Below are 17,091 nucleotides of genomic sequence, written 5' to 3'. Positions count from 1 at the left end.
GAGAAAAGTTGAAAACATAATCGTAGTTCGTAGTTGCGTATTAAATGGATTTACCTAAAGCTCTAGTAAGTCACTCAACTGTATATTCGCTCATAACGGCATTTACATTTGTTTAGCCCACTAGAAAAGTAAAGGAACTGCGGGAGGATATCTGAAGCGAGCATGTCTTGAGTTGCGTCGCGACGAATGCGTGTGTGGGTGGGAGCACCCCGGCGGGCGAGGCGGAGGTTGGGGCGAGGGGTATCGATCCCCGCTGGGCGCTTGCGCCGCGGCCGCAGGTGCGGGTGGCGTTGGGCCTCGCGACTACACTCAGTGTCACCCGCGCAGTCCGCAGCTGGCCGCCAGGCGAGCGACTGCCTGAACGCTGCTCGTCAACAGCGCCTACACTGCAACGTTTGACATTTCAGACGCAGCGCGCGACAACATTACACCTCAAACCTCCTTACATGGAATTGCTTAAGTGTGACTTTGGAGCCGAGCACTGAACAAGATTATAAAAAGATTATTATGAAATATTTTTGACTTTACTGCTATTACCGAAACGCTTTTAGTGTTATTAAATAAATTGTACTTAAGTTTTTGATGACTTTTGGATTCCATAAATAAAGAGGAAAATTGTGAAGTGTTGACTTGAAAATGTACAAGTGTATTTTTAGTGATCGTGTAAGTGACTGGTAAAAGACCCGAGGTTTGCTCACGAGTTTACAGCTCGTTAAATCGACGGGAATCCGGGACAGAAGATCTTCACCTGCTTCCGCTCATCGGTGATAAATTTTATGACAAACGGTAAGAAGCATGCAGTGATAAGGGTCGGCCGCGTTATCTCCGCGGGCGGGCGGCGAGAGCGACGTATATCATCTTCTTGTCGAACGCAATGATAATTATCTTCTCCATTCATTCAACGACCTACTTTGAAAGTAACCTATTAAAAATACGCGCAAAACCTGTGAGTTTTGCCCGTATTTTTATTTGGTTATCAGGTTTTATGAATTGTTTTCCAAAGTTAAATAGTAGCCTGTTTTACTCTCGAACTCTGTTCGTGCTCCGTTCTCGTTGCTGCGCGTAATAAGGGCAAAATAACAATGACACTTTAACATTAACAATTGTTAACATTAAAAAATATTTTAATTCAATTTGACTAAATATCTACTTTCTATTTCAAATCCTATTAATTTCTTATATATTTGGTTTGGTTTGGCTTTTATGTCCCTATTGGGTTTGATCTTAATGTTTTGTACCTACATGATCTTTTCTTGAGTACAACTTTATTACAGATTGTTTTGTTCATACCGCATTTTTTGTTTTATGCTAAAGTACCATGAATTTATTATATCAACTGGGTAAAACGAATGTATCTCTTGTATGTGTTTACAAGAAAGGTCGTTTCCTATAAATACTTTTGTATTTAAGCTGAAAGTAACTAAATGGCTCGTTGATTAAGTGATTAGACTTTCAAGTACGGAACATAAAGTACAAGGTTTCATATACAAATTGTGTCGGTCAAATATTATAAAGTGTACTTGGTTTTATTAAATATTCGCGGAGTATAGCAAATTAAGCTTAATTTTCATAATATAAATTGGTTTTATTAATTAATTTCGAAGACATTCGTCCGGAAATTGAGGGTTTTACTCTCGTCTTTACGTTGTTGGGTCAATTATTATGAGTCATCATCATCATCATCATCATATCCCCCATTACCGGCCCACTACAGGGCTTGGGTCTCCTCGAGTAGAAGAGGCTAAGGCCCTAGTCCACTACGCTGGCCCAGTGCGGATTGGTGGACTCTGCACACCTTTGAGAACATTATGGAGACACGCAGGTTCTCACGATGCTTTCTTTCACCGTTGAGGCAAGTGAAGTCGAAATCCTACTTATCCAGGCTATCGTCGCGTCGGTTACTAATTAGTAAATCGTGATAATAGCGCTGTTGCCAACTAACTTGCATTTCAGTAGTATTAAAAATAAAGTAATTTAATTTATATACAATCGACAAAGCACACATCGACATCTAGCCCCAAAGTAAGCGTAGCTTGTGTTATGGGTAGATGACTGATGGATATTTTTATGAATAATATACATATATACTTATAATATACATATAAACACCCAGACACTGAAAAACATTCATGCTCATCACACAAACATTTTCCAGCTGTGGGAATCGAACCCACGGCGATAGACTCAGAAAGCAGGGTCGCTGCAATCAGCCGTCGAACAGTATGATGGGTCCAAGCTCTTCTTCCCTCACTCTTATGACTGTGCCGAGCTGTGATACATATAATAGGCTTATGATGGTATGATGATGCGTAGAAACCAATTAGGGACATGTATTTAATAAAACTGCTATACCCCTAACAAGTCAACTATCATTTTAGTTTGCATCATCACTTACCATCAGGTAAGATTGCAGTTTAGGGCTAACTACAATTTATTTACTATAAATTATAGTTCGATAAGTTAGGTATATTATGGAAAGATGATCATAAAGATGAAGCTATGTGCGGGTCAGAAAGTTATACAATTATTTTAGGCTTCTAGAACACGCTCCCCCATTGTTGATACCCCCCATTGATCCGCTGATGAGTTCTGTCCTCTATCTCCAATCATATTCATCAGATCTACACAAAGTTTTGGCAAAATTAAACACATATTATAACCTCTATAGTACAAAAATAATAATTTAAATCGGTTATAATTTGTCGGAGTTATGGTGTAAAATCGTCAAAAACTTTCATCCCCTATCCCAAAGGAACCGAGCTTAATGTCGGGATATAAAGTATTCTATAATACTTCTAACACTTCCAAAAATATGTGTACAAAGTTTCATGAGGGTCCGTTAAGAAGTTTTTGCTTGAAAGCGTAACAAACAAACTTACATTGGCATTTATAATATTAGTAATAATAATATATGGATTTTGAGCGCATGTGCTCTACTTCCAATCCGAATCCGAAGCGCTGTGAAATAGGCATAGTACTTTTCTAAAAGTGGTTGTGCACGAAATCAGAGTTCATATGTCAGACTGTTTAGTATATTTTCAGCATAGTTTCTTTTAGCTTAATATTCAGGGATCGAAGTAACAGCAATAATTTTTGTATGAATTTGCTGCATCTTATTTGAATGCAAGGCATATACAGGATTCTATCTTAAACAACTTTCAAAATGATTTTGGTTTACCATTGTTATATTATTTTTGGAAATTTAATTATTTGTAAAAGTATTAGTATCTAATAAATATAATACGGTATCCAATAATTTTGTATTCATCTATTATTAATTTATTTTATTGTATGTACGATTTTTTTTTCGATCCTTTTGCCGTATGTTTTGCACAGATCTCATTATTGTGTATTATTTCAGGTGTAATAGAGTATTCTAAATAATAATATTTAGCTTCGGTTTTTTTTTTTACTCTCGTTTATATAATGAGTACATTTATGTAATGAGTAGTTGGGATCATGCACACATAATTCTAGAGAGATCCAAATTCAGCCCGGGTTTGCTGAATTTATTATTTCAGCTATATAGCTTAGTTGGTTAGGCTTCGTCTTTCCTTTCAGGGGATGTCTAACTTTTCGGAGTTATGTGCGTTTCCAATTTAAGCAATACAATCAATTACATGCTTTAATCACATTCTTCCATAATGTTCTTAAGGGCGTGTGTAGTCTACCAGCGTGGTGGACTACGCCCTAAACCTACTCATTCTGAGAAGAGTCCCGACTACCTAATGCCGGTAAGGGGTTGATGACGATGAGCGTATGTCTTATAGTTAAACTGTAAAATAAACATTCGCAATTATTCAATTACATTTCAACTCGAAGAACAAAACAAACTGAACTCCGGAACTGCTTGGTATGTAAATTACTGGTGAATTGACTAACGTACTCGTACTTCATTCTCGACGACTACGAAACGACAAATATTATACAATTATTTATAATTATAGAGATTTTTTAAATCAGAATTCTATTATAAAACAGAAGTTTTACAACGAGATTCATTGAATATTGCACTAATATTGATAGTGAAAATAGAAAAATGCTATCTCAAAATGTATTGCTTGATGAGTAAATAGTTGATAGAGATTCTGTTGCTTCGGTAACACAATACGAATATTATTACCTTTCACCTCGAGAAATTTTCTCGTTCTCACGGGAAATCAGAAATTTTACGCGTACGAAGTCAACATCTGCTTGTAAAATATACAACTTAAATGCAGTTTTATCATTTTCCCAGCCCTACTTCCTATTGAAATATTACAGTAGGACTACAATTCCCTGACGCGGGATAAATGGATTTTGACCTTTTCACTGAGCCTTTTAAGTAAGTTAAGTTTAATATATTGTTTCTAAGTATATTTTCATGTTAAATATACTTAGAAACAAAAGCGTTAGCAAGTTGCTAGCTAGTGATATCCGTGTTCATGGAAATTCATGAGGACTTGATTAGGCGTCAACGTGCTTTGCTAATGGATTACTGTACGGTAAGATAAACCTTTAAAGCTAAACAAATGAAGGATAAGTAAACTGGGTAAAGTTGATATTACATGAACACCAATGAAGCGGTGATAGCCTAGTGGATATGGATTCGACTTCAGTTATGGAGGGAGTTCCAATCCCAGCACGCACCTCTAACTTTCTTCTAAGTTACGTTTTTTAAGCAACTATAATATCGCTTGCTTCAACGGAGAAGTAAAACATCGTGAGGAAACGAACTTTGAGACACTACACAATGTTCTCAAAGTAATATAAGAAATGGAAAGTGTAAAACCGTGTAAGAGTTGCATTATCTACTGCAAATCCCCTCAAATTCAATTAACTTAAAGAGTTCCTAAATATGGGATAGCTGATAAAAGATTAGTAATTACTGTAGCTCCTCAAAAAGATATTACATATTAGACACGACACAATGTTCTCAAAGGTGTGTGGAGTCCACCAATCCGCACTCGGCAAGCGTGGTGGACTATGGCCCTTAAACCCCTTCTTATTGTGGGAGGAGACCCGTGCCCTGCAGTGGGCCATTAATGAGTTGATATGTTGATTATGGACAGATTTTTTCTAAATGAGGTTGCTTTAGTGAGGTTGCTTTGCAATGGTAATTACCCTTAGCCTACTATTAACCCACTGTTGGGCACAGGCCTCCTCTCTCATTGTAAAGAGGGTCCAGACCTTAGACACACCACGCAGTTTCAATGCAGATTGGTGGCTAACAACGATTATAATTATTTCATAATACTGGTGACTGGATCTGATGCTTTTTGTGGTATAGGGATGAACAACGCCAATCATTGTTTAACCCCAACGCCAATAATTGTTCATCGACAGTGAAAAAAAAATCTAATGAAAAATTCATACTTATATCGTCTACAAACGCTTAAAAAGTTGTCGTTTGCCTGCCTGTGGACATTTAACTGCTATGCGATCGCAAAGAAAATAGTGGGACAAACGATCCCAGTATATATTAAAGTAAATACTTATTGAAAATAATGGGACCATCTAACATTTTTGTACGACTCAGAAGTCGAACCCATGGCCTCGAAATATATAGTAACCACTGGTCTAACGAGAAACTTACGACAAGCGAGAGTAATTAGAACGTAAAACGAGTCAAGAAGATAGATATGTTTTATAATAAACATAGTTTAGGTCTTAATTGCGTCAATGACATCATTAGGTTAGTATATATTTTTCCAAAATTATATATTTGTCTATAATACAATCATATATTTCTGTAATTAATCTTTAGCGGCCATTCGTTTTTTTACCCTAAGCCTACCTACCTACCCTAAAAGCTGAATTAAGCTTTTAACTTGTCCTTTTCTAGGTTTCCTGGCACAGATCGCTTTTTTCGTGATCGGTCCGATCTTATTTGTTATCTTATTCTGTTGTTTCGTGTAAAATCAAGTGTACCAAATTTCATTTAATTTTCATTAGTTATGTCAGTGTATTTATTGCCCTTATGGGAATATTAGTACTAGAAGTTGGATATCTCACTAAATGATGACGATTTGCAAGCTTGAAATCACGTTCACCACGCATAGAGGTTTGTCCTGTATATACACATAGCAACATAAATAGAGTTCGAAAATTGCCAGAGCAAATTGGCAGATTGCAGAACGAGCGCATGAGATTGGCTTTTTAATTGAATATTGAGCCATTTACACCCCAAAAACACTTTTATGATTAAAATAAATATTAAGGTTGATTAAGTAATATGGGCACTGAAGTCCTACAATGCACGACATACGTTACTATGTGACGTCATTCAATGACAGTCATTAATGGCGTTTCAAATTGTAGTTATAGTTTACTTTTCCTTGAATATGAATTTATGATAGGTGTTATTGTTTTTTTTTGCAATAAACGGCTAACGTGCTGTAAAGAAACAGGTTGGCAAGTCACAGTTGAGAAAAACCTGTGACTTGTCAATTTGTTCAGCTAAGAAAATCCACACTTTTGATGATCTCCCTGGCGAAACGGTGAGCGCTGTGAATTTAATAGTTAAGTTTATAATTTCTGAATTTTCTCTTTGTCTGGTCTGGCGGGAGCTAGCCGTGGCTAGCTGGCCCTACCGACAAAGACGTGCCGCAAGCGATTTTATGTTTTGGTGCGATGTCGCGTAGAAACCGATTAAGGGTATGACTACTTCCCAACAGGTTAGCCTGCTACCATCTTAGACTGCATCATCACTTACTACTACCAGGTGAGCGTGCAGCCAAGGGCTAACTTGTAGTGGAATTGAATTCTTTGATTGTAACATACTTTGAGCTTACCCGCAGCACCGATTTGTCACATGTGTAGCTTGTATTATGGACCTGAGACTTTTTATAGTAGAAAGTAATTTAAAAAGGGATTAAAAAATACAGCCTATGTAACCTATGCACGGCTACAGCTAACCCAATCTCAGTATAGTTTCGCATAGCATCCAGCTAGAAGAGATCTCAGCCCAGTTTTGTGTAGATATAGCTTGAATCTTCTGCATATACATTATTTACATATATGATACTTTTTATTCAGGTCAATATGACTGTTACTGTACTCATTGTAAAAAAAAAGCCCATGAAGTTGCGGGTAACAGATATATCGTTGTTGCTCGCGAAGTTTTCAGCGTTTGTTTCGGTTTTGCTGCGGGAATAGTTTATTTTTCCAGGCTAAGATTATCATATTATCTTTTCAAGGATGCAATCTATCTCTATGAAAAATTATGTCAAGAAATCCCGCGCACCGGTTTACCGGGGCACCGTCCTGTCAGTCTCCCGGACACAAACTATCTCTGGGCCAAATTTCTTCAAGTGTTTGAGCCGAACATAACTACCAAACAAATGAACAGGTCGTAAAAATATCTTAACAGAAAAACTTAATTCCTAACAATGATGGGAAAGATCCGGGAATCGAACCCAGGACCTTTTAATCTGTAGTTAAACAAGTTAACTAGAACACACGACCAACGAGGCGGGTTTACAAAATATGACATAATCTTATATAAAGTGTAAATAAAAACATTATGTACAGTCTCTGAGAAACCGAAAACCTAATTGTTTTTGAGTAAACCACTGCCGTAGTTTTCACTAAAAGAAATCAGACCCTTACATCACATGCAAAATTAAATCAAGCGACTCCTGCCAAGAGGGTTGTCATATGTAAACACATAAAATGTTTTTAATTCGTTTGTATGGAAAAATAAATAGGCTTCTTTTGATTCCTTATGATGTTCTTATACTTCACTTGGGATAACCTTTAAAACATGAAGCATACTTATGCATTCATCAACATTATCTCGTAATTCGGTTACACGTTGTATAATTCAATCAAACCACGCTATATACCTATTGCAGTTGACAGAATACTCAAAATATTTATGTAGTTCTAAAAGAAAACAAGTAATAACAACCAACACTTGATTTCACGTTTTACTATTTCGGCATACAATTGCGAGTGCGATAAGCCGAATACAATTTGTTTCACACTCCGAGCCTTTGGCAAAAACTGTAGGACTGGATGTGTAGTTTCAGATTGAAAATGTATTTCCGATGCTACGTAATACGTTCCTTTGCCCGTATCCGAGAGTTGAGGGAACTCGTCCGGTTTATTATGTCCTAGTCTATTCATTATTTTTAGCTCGCAGATTGTACCCTTGCTAGAAGCAGATTTCCTCTCTCATAGGAGAAAAGGACAAGAGCTAAAACCCACCACTCTAATGTGCGTAGATTAGAGCGGTGGGTTTTATGTCTTCCAAAGTAAATCAATATCATCAACATCATCTCAACCAATGGATGTCCACTGCTGGATAAAGTTTTTTTGTAGTGACTTCCGCTGCGGTTTTGTGCCGCTTGTATCCAGTACCTTCCTGCGACTCATTATATGTCGTTTGTCCACCTCGTGACTCCAACGATCTTCGCTTGTCCGAGCTATGTGACCGCCCATTGCCGCTTCAGCTTCGCAACTCGTTGAGCTATGTAGTTACCAAAATTCTTCTAAGAAACTCCTTATTTGATCTTGCAGAGACTATTCCAAGGCTACTCCACCCAAGCCAAAAGTACTATAAATCCAAATTTAAAATAAGACCTATTTACTTTCGAATTTTTATTGTACTGTAGGCTTTTGGAAAAAAGGAACAACCGCGAAAGGTAATTTTGGATAGCGTGAAAATTTATTTCCGGGTCGTCGTTGAAATATCTTAGTACGGTGGCGGACATTCAGTTAGAAGACCGGGAATTGTGGGATTACGTCCTTTTCACTGACCTCTTTTTGCGTTTAAAGTTCAAATATTTTAGATTGAGGTCGCTTGTAAAAGAAAACTTCTTTTTGAAAAATGTTACCTTTATTGGCTTACATTTTCGATCCACTTATACTTCAGTGGCGATAGCCTAGTGCTAAGGACTTCGGCCTCCCTTTCGGGGACCGAGTTCGAACTCCTCCTCGTTTTTAGTTTAAGCAATAAAAATATAACTTCCCTTAACGGTGAAGGATAACATCGTGAGGAAACCTGCATCCCATAACATTTTCAAAGTGTGAAGTGAAGTCCGGTGGACTATGACCCTTCTCATTCTGAGAGGAAACCCATGCCATGTAGTGGGCCTGTATGTAGTGCCATCGGTTGATGTTGATGAATACTGAAACTAAATGTTTTCTTTATTCTACGTTCCGTTACTCTTGATTGTATATCCTATATTGTAGTAAAATATTATCTTATATCACATCGCATGTTCTTTATAATGTACATAATTATAGAAGTGGACACAATTAATATCACAAAAACAAAAATTCTTATCCAGCATTTACGGTGGACAGTTTTTTATTTGGTTACTACATAGATTTAGAATGGGGATAAAGAAGAAACCCTCAAACAATGGAGAAAAGCACTAGGACAGATAAAATATCTCGTTACTTTTTATAACTTCAGAAAATAAAAGGGCGAATACCCAAGGGAGCTCGGAATTTTCATCAGTACCTAGTCTTAACTAAATAGGAATAAGTACGAGGACGTTTTATCTGCAGACAAGGCCCGAAGCTTGTCTGAAAAATAAATCTTTCCATAATGCGGTAAGTTCAATTTTGTGTGAAAATTAGGGGCATATTTCTTATATCTTTTCTTTGGGCCTCGCCTCGATTCATATCACGTTGCTAAACTCACAAAATATAGAAAATTCACTGTTTTCTCTGGCATTTGTTGACCCAAATGCGGAAAAGGACGCTATCTTGTTTCAATATATTTCACATTGTGAGCCTGTAACTATGAAGTGACGTAACTGTACTGATATTTTAGACAAAATATTCCATAGCGTGAATCCAGCCGCATCGTGAGAGTAAGTAAGATAGTTTTATTGTATTTTTTTTGACATAAAACATTTTCGGGAAATTTCATTTATTAGTATTCCATGCGTTTTATTGTGTATTGAATTATTTCTCGTGGGATTCCCGCCTGTTATATTATTCAGGCCGCAATGCGAGCTGTAGAAAGGTGTTAAAGAGTGAAATGGTAGAGTGAATGAATGGAATATGCGAACGAGTCGAACTATTCAGGTGCCTACGTCTATTAAATTTCTATAGCAAATTAATAATGTGTGAAAAGCATATTTTGCTGCTTTTTCAAACATTATTCATATAATTGGGGTTTTAAAATATCTTGCTTCTAGCGTTTGGTATTCATATTAACAGCTATATTTATTGAGATGTAGTTGCTGTAACGATTTCTTTCCTTAGATTAAATATCAAATGCAGTAATCACAAATACTTCATTTACTATTTATTAGTGACATCATCAAGATCGTCAAATCAATTGATTGATGTTCACTGCTGAAAATCAGTATTCATTACGTATTTTTCACTGTCCGATTTCTCCAGTCATGAACTGCTTGCTGTATGCGGTTTGATATATTTCATGTTAAGAGAATATGTTTATACTATGTACGGCATAATCTAATGAGATATACGTTAAATATTATAGGTAGCAACGCTACAAACGTTCGCAATTTCCGCTGCATATTGAAATTACGCATACATCGTTAGTAATTTTTGTACGCAAAAACTTTTGAAGGATTTTCTCCTTCAATTTTGTAGCCATCTATTCCAGTCACGCGTTACTTTGTTTATACACATTCGCTTTGGGGTACGCAAATAATGGGGTAACTTCTTGAGTTTTCCCGAACGGGGTACGCTTTTAGACGACACTCGAGTCATTAAAATAATGTGTAATTATATCACTGGTTTTGCTTCACGAAATTCATTAACTGTTCAACTTTTATGTGCGTGATATATAATATGTGTAATGAAAACTAATTTTTGTTTAAACTTAATAACCCTACGAGGAGTCTCATAATAATAAATGATTATTTATATTAATAAGTTTTTTAAACTACAAAATACTAACACCGAGGATAGGAATTAAAGGAAAAGCCTAGTGGTTAGGGCTTTTTCGGGGCTTTTGGAGTAGACGGAGTTTGATTCACGGAACCTCTAACTTATCTGAGTTACGTGTATTCAAAGCAATTCAATATAACTTTTTTAAACCTGTATGCTTGAGAGTTCTTCGTAACGTTCTTCAAAGCACGTGAAGTCTAATAATCAGCACTTGGGCAGCGTGAATTCTGCACAACATAAATTCTTTTCATTGTGAGAGGAGACCCGTGGGCTGAAGTGGGACGGCACTAAGTTGATATGATAGATGGAATGTATTACTTAAGTAGTAGATATTTAGGTACTATTTACTTTAACAGCATTACATAACACTTCTCGAATGAGTCCTAACTGTTTTAATAGAGCTGGTCTATTTCATCAGGCTTAAACATTGTTAATCACTCACATAAAACTGAACAAAGCTTTTGTATTGTGGTTTTGTGGCTCTGATTATTACGTAGAGATCTATATTTCATGATATAGTTCTTTGTGGTTGATTTTGGTCGTCGCTAATTTTAGTATAATTCACCATGAGCTTGAAGATACTAATTGTCATAAATATGCAAATACATTAATTACTAGAATTATTATGAGTTTTAATAAATTTTCATGTAAATGTTGAGTCATTTTGCGTTGCTATATTTTTCTTATCGGTTCCATATATCCATTATTTTGTGTTTTAATATTAACATGTCAATTTATAGAAAAAAAGTTTTTTAGAATATTTTATTTTGGAAAACATATAATTTTTTCTTCGAATTTGTCAGCTCTTTGGACGAACAACTAAAGAGAGCAAATGTAATTGGCTTGACAGAAAGCCAGAGAACTGTGTGTTGTGTTTCACTCTCGTAAAAACACATGAATTCGCATAATTAAATTGTTAGGATCGCTATAGAATCGCTTTCAATAATTCTACTACAATAGAAATACAATAGATAAATACGTTATCCTTTCGTAGTCGGGTAAATATGAAATAAACAAATGAATTGATATGATTCCTCTTTAGCGAAACAGATTCACACATGAAGAGGTATGCTCAGTGTTTTTAAATATATAAAGTAGGCACATGATATAATATGGAAGAGTCCCTCTACAATCTTCTATCGGATATAGATTTTTAAAATAATATTAGGGAAAGCAGTGCGTATATGCATGAATTACAATAACTGAACCGTCACCACGCAATCTTATGTAATTCTCAAAAATAAATATTTTATTTTGTTACGTTACCAGGTATATTTTGTTGGTATTGCCGTACCAAATGTTTCGGTAACTAGACGCAGTGGCCTGTCAATTTTAAACATTTGAAGTACGGATATGGAAATAGGCACCCTCCAATATGTACTTGCCTGCTTCCGTTCCTCCTAGTATCTGGATCCTAAAATCCGTAAAAGTAGGCAAAGTAGAGTGCCTATATTAGAGGATGTGGTTTCCTTGCGTTGAGAGTGCTTCCTTTAAATCTATCAACTTATAATACAACTTAACAGTTTGTTTTTTAGAAAAATCTTTTTTGCGTCCAACCTAGCTCAACTCTTGCGAAAGGCACTGCAGAGTAAGTTTTTCAATTTTCATCCCTAAGAGTCCGATTTTTTCAAGTCATATCTAAGAAATTGGACAGTTAGTAAACCAAGTGCTTAACGATTTGTGGCGGTCTCCACATTACATAACTAGATGGCGCTACTAAAATCCTACATCGCGCTAGCGAAGTGTTCACGAAGAATGCCTATATATACAACTTCCAAAAATGAATGTTCGGACCTCGGTCCCCGAGCACGATCACCCGCTCGGAGGAAGATCTTCCTATTGTTACGGTCGAGCGTATCACGATAGCTCCCGTACAGATTTATAAAAATGCCACCCAAAAATGATTAAACGTATGGAAGATTATTTGTTAGCCTGCGCTAAAGTCCAGGAATATCAGTCAGTTAAAAAATCTTGTTTGCATTTGATGGCCCAATTTTTAGGACGCCAGCCGCGTAAGGCAACGCGGGGGATCGAGATAAATTTTGTATTAGAGAAGAAAGTTTGTGTTCTTTCAGAAGTTGTACACTGGTCAAGGCTATACCGGGTAGTGAAGGTTGTACGGGGCAATGCTTGTAAACACTCCGTACAGATTTCACGTAACAACAGACAGTTTGTCACGGATTATTGTATGATGTTTTGTTTAAAATTCAATATTCCGACTAGAAATATCAAGCCAAAATTATTTAAAAGCAATGAGATAGAACTAATTGGGCAAATGTATTGTTTGTGGGGTAGTTGGTTGTTACTAATTTTAATAACAGTTTACAAAGAGCCTTTTACAACGAAGGGGCGGATAATAATTGTCCTTAAAAATGTAGTGTAGTTATATACCTACTGTCTGTACACATAATTAGTTTTTAACAACGCAAGTTAATTATGTTTACGAAGCAGTAGTTTAAAACTACTGGCAATACCCGGCCTTCGTCTGATGTTAGTCTTCGTTCTCGTAGGAACTGATGATGCAGTCTAAGTGGTAACGGTAGTATGGAAGTTATCATCAATAACCTATAATATCTGTATTAAGCTCATCCTAATTGACTTCTACTAGGTATCGTACTGGTATGCTAAATCATTTTGCGGCACGTAGTTGTTGAGCCTCGGCCGAAACCTCTCAACTGACAAGACCTGAGAATTTTCTGAAGTAATCAATTTCAAATTCTCCATGCCGGCTAACAAACCCTCCTACCACATAAAGATCAGAACTCAGCGCTGCAAAAGTATCCTCTACCCATCTCCGATCGGATTCACTACACGGATTTTAATAAAATTAGGAAATAGGTAGAGCAGAAGCAAAGTGACAAACAAATAGACAAATTTTCACATTTTTGTTATTAGTAAGGACCTGCGTTATGAAACCTGAAAACCGTATCGGAGTTTCTTAATTTTTGCTGATTATCTCTATCTTTCCTTTCACCTATAACCAGAGTGTCATATCTGCTTTTACTTGTTAGATAGTGTTGATGTTTATACCTTACCTGCTTCACCGCTAACGATTATAAGTGAGAAATTATACAGTTATTAATAAATAGTTATTAATGTCTTATTAATGTAACACAACTGTCAAGCCTGGTTTAGTTGATTTTTTAAGAGAGAGAATAAATAAAGGTTGCAAAGTTCAAGAATCAATTAGTAGTGTAGCTTGTCGTCCATAATTCATGACTACACCGAAGCACCTGTTGCAAAGTGGCTTCCACTGTCCACAAAGTAACATTCTTTCCCTGGGACTATCAGGTTGGCAAGATTTTTTAGTTTTTTACTACTTTCCCATGCTCGTAATTTCTAAAACGAAAGAGTATTAACTATTAATAATCCATTTGTTACTTTAAGAATTTACATTTTAGTTCGTTTGATTGTTATCATACATAAAAGCTTTAATTAGGTATTATTATAATTGCAGAATATATTATAAGCACACTCACATAAATATAGAATACACTCTGAGATTGCTTAAGTTAGAAAATGATTTTTTTATGACAGAATCGTCTACTAACATGAAAAGAAAAATAGTAAATTTATGTATATGCTCTTAATTCATTTTTCCTTTATGAGAAAAAGCTGTGCCTAGCAGTAAATCATTATTGTGTATTTTTGTAACCTGGATACTTTAATTGCAAAATTCTAAATATAAATTCGTAATTTCAATTACGGTAATATTTAAATGATCAAGTCGAGTAGCTAGGTATTACGATGCCCATTTGTTTCGGAAGCTTTCTTCATTAACTGAAACAAAAGTACTTACCTCTGGGAAATTTCAAAATTCGAAGATCGAATACTTGTAGCAACAAATGCTATTCTAATTATTATTGTTATTCTCACTGCTTTCAGCTTTAATGTTATAATTAACTTCATTAACTTAATTAGACCTAACTCAAATTTTACACGGAATTTTCTCTAACAAAGAAAACTTGTAAAATGTACGAGAGATTTCTTGAGAAATGGACACATTTTGTTTATTTATTCATAAATTAACACAGACTCGCGAGACTCGGCCTGAGACCTCGCCGCGTGCAGTATTTGCATGTACCTAATGGATCCCTATTTCTTTCTAATGTTATAAAGGCACTCATTTTTGCAATTATAATAATTACGAAATATTCTGCGATAAAGAGTAGAATATGCCACTCTCATATGACATATAACCTTTTTTTTTGTTATCATGGAATAGATTTGTGGTTACCCCTGACCTTTTGGCGGATGGAGCTTATGTGGGTGTCTCCCTCCTTAGTGTATATTGCCGAATAAAGAACCACTACGGCATGCCCCTTTCTCTGACATACATCCGGGGAATCCGTATACGATTCCCGGACGTCTACCAGCCCTCCCAGCCAACTGATCGGCCTATAATTAACCTATTTATATTGAGAGAAATCCTCCGATGTCCTGCAGCAGCGTGACTAACAGACGCTCTTCCACGCTAAAAGTTTTAGTAAGTAGTGAGCAAAAATAACGTGTCCTATAGTCTCAAAGTCGTTCTGATCATATTAATTGGATAGTTTACGGCTGTATGCAATTTCAGTAGTATATTTTGGAAATTTCAATATGAATGTTGTAAAGATCTACTTTAGTTCATAAGATTACAGATTTAAAATTATATTTCATTCATTTGTAATAGTTTATTTAAGAGTAAGTAGTATAAAATATTATAACAAAATGATATGAGTTTTGTTTTTTTACTTCAAGAAACATGCAATTCTACATTTATATACATTTTATTTATTAGTCAAGTTAATTTGCTTGCGAAACCTCTAATGTCGATCGAAAACTAGATATTATAATTTTTTTTTTATTATTTATTTATCTCTATTAGCGGCAATAATAAGTGGTAAGTCTTTCACGGTTAATTCGGTGTATCTCTGAAATTGCCTATGAACGCGGCAATCCAAATTTCTTCATATATTTAAACGTCGTTGTGAAGTATCACCTCTTGTCTCTGTAAGTTCATAAATATATTTTTACTATAATAAACCCATATAGTATCAATATTTATGATTAAACTGTATATTTTTATATAAATTATGTATGGATTCAGGATGTACATTGTAATGTAGTAGCTTTTAGATAAAAATAAAATTACTTCAATCCGTTGCTCTGTTGCTGTGTTATTGATTGACAAACAAACGCACTTTCGCATTTATAATATTAGTATGGATAGTGTGAATATTAGTATGGATGTAATTTTATGTAAGTTTGTCGTAGGTTTTAAAATTAATGAAACCTTTTTTATCTGTGCACGAACCGCCAATTCAACTGTCCTCCATATCTTTACTGGTTGCCTGGAACAGATCATTACCAGTGATAATGCCGCCTTTACTCCTTATGTTAAGTGCTAAGTTTTCCTACCTGTATTTTTTTTATTTGGTCTGCTAAAGAGTTTAATTATTATTATTATTACTATTATAAACAGTTTAATTTAAGGCTATATCCGGTCTATTTACTATGATTAATTTAATCATTTAATAAAAATTAAACTCGTTAACTTCGGCGAGTTTCCTTTGCAATACTATTTGTATTTTATTTACTTACCAATAAGGAAATGCAGCTTTGTACCACAGTAGGAATTAAACAAGGGATAGTTCGCACAGCTCTTTTCCGTTAAACAAATCACTAGTACGAGTTACGAAAGTTGCTTTTCCCACTGTACTTTTGTTTAAAAACATTATACATTGCAATTCATCGTTATACATTAATTCACTTTAGAAGTAAAAGCTTGAAGCAAAATTAATTAATTTGAATATTATCTCTAGCAACATAAATTATTTTAAAATCTGTTTAATCATCAATCCTTCGATCAGGTAGGAGGAGCAATGGAAGCCTCAGAGGCATTCCAGATCGCTGTGGCACTTTGAGAGAGATCGTTGTATCACGAAGAACTTGTTTGATAACAGTTTTACCCTTGTCACTTTTCGTTTCAGTGTACCATTATTATAATTAGCGTGTTTTTTCTGTATCTTTTGTTACTGTTTATTTTGCAACATCCTTCATTTTAGTTTCGATATTTTCTTTATTGTGGTTATTATTTAGTTATAATATTTTGCTTTGGTATATCTTAATTCCTTTCATGTCAGAGCAACGTTTAATCTAATCAGAATAATTTTTCTTTGTTAATATTGACTAGCTCTACCGTTAATATATGTTACTAATTGGTCGGAGTTACAAGTAATCTTTGTCCGC

At 35.4% G+C, this 17,091-nt stretch overlaps 1 long non-coding RNA gene across 1 annotated transcript in view; it reads left to right on the top strand.

The window, feature by feature from the left end:
* Positions 1–614: 614 nt before the first annotated feature.
* LOC120637206 overlaps positions 615–17,091 on the top strand; it is an 82,195-nt gene continuing 65,718 nt past the window's right edge. The window contains exon 1 of the long non-coding RNA XR_005659426.1: positions 615–786. This is a non-coding gene — a long non-coding RNA (uncharacterized LOC120637206). The remainder of the gene's footprint in view (positions 787–17,091) is intronic.

The sequence above is a fragment of the Pararge aegeria genome, chromosome 3 (genome assembly GCF_905163445.1).
Source record: "Pararge aegeria chromosome 3, ilParAegt1.1, whole genome shotgun sequence".
Taxonomy (NCBI): Eukaryota; Metazoa; Arthropoda; class Insecta; order Lepidoptera; family Nymphalidae; genus Pararge; species Pararge aegeria.
The sequence above is the reverse complement of the archived record's forward strand: the minus strand, read 5'-3'. Positions and strand labels throughout refer to the sequence as shown.